Consider the following 780-nt stretch of genomic DNA (forward strand, 5'->3'; position numbering starts at 1 on the left):
AGTGAGCCACGGCGACACCTTGACCACAGCCAGCTGCAGAAGTTGAACTCACAGTCTTGGTTGCTGTGGGTGTTCAAGTCGAAGCTCACTTTGGGAATTGTGATGGCCCTTGAAGTGGACGTAAGCACTTATATTAATCCAGCAACTAGAGGGAGGACATCGAGTCCATCGCTCATGGGCATTTTGGGAAAATTCACGATTGCAAAAGCTACAGCATAGTCGAATTTCCGGATGAAGTTTCCAGAAAAGTCAACGAGGAATTCCTCGTTTGCAAAATCACTCCATTAATTCGAAATTTCACTGTAAAACACCAAAAAGAGTCCTGGATGCTCTCGACTACTGTTAGTTGTATTAGTTGGTTGGTGCAATTGGTGGTGATGCCCGCTCAAACCGGGGAATTTTTACTAAGGTCTGAGGATACACAGGACTATTTTTTCCGGATTGATAGTTTGTAAGCGGACGAGATTTGACTTCCAACTCCACACATGCATACAAAACATTTAATATTATTTGGGGGCAATATGTACAAAGGGTACAGGGAACGACGGAATGCTAGGCCTACTTTTTTCTTCGACTTCAAGATTGTTTTGCCGTTTGATTGGCTAACTGACTACGAAGTACGAATTCGGTGCAACCAATGATTGCAATGTATCTGTATTTTTATTCCTCGAACATATAGCACTTTAAAAATTTCAAAGTTAATGATATTGTGCAAGCTCCTGTGCCATCAGAAGCAAACTTGGTAGCATGGATTGGAGTGGGTCAGTCATTGACACAGTA

Source organism: Aphanomyces invadans, assembly GCF_000520115.1.
Source record: "Aphanomyces invadans strain NJM9701 unplaced genomic scaffold supercont1.6, whole genome shotgun sequence".
NCBI lineage: Eukaryota > Oomycota > Saprolegniomycetes > Saprolegniales > Verrucalvaceae > Aphanomyces > Aphanomyces invadans.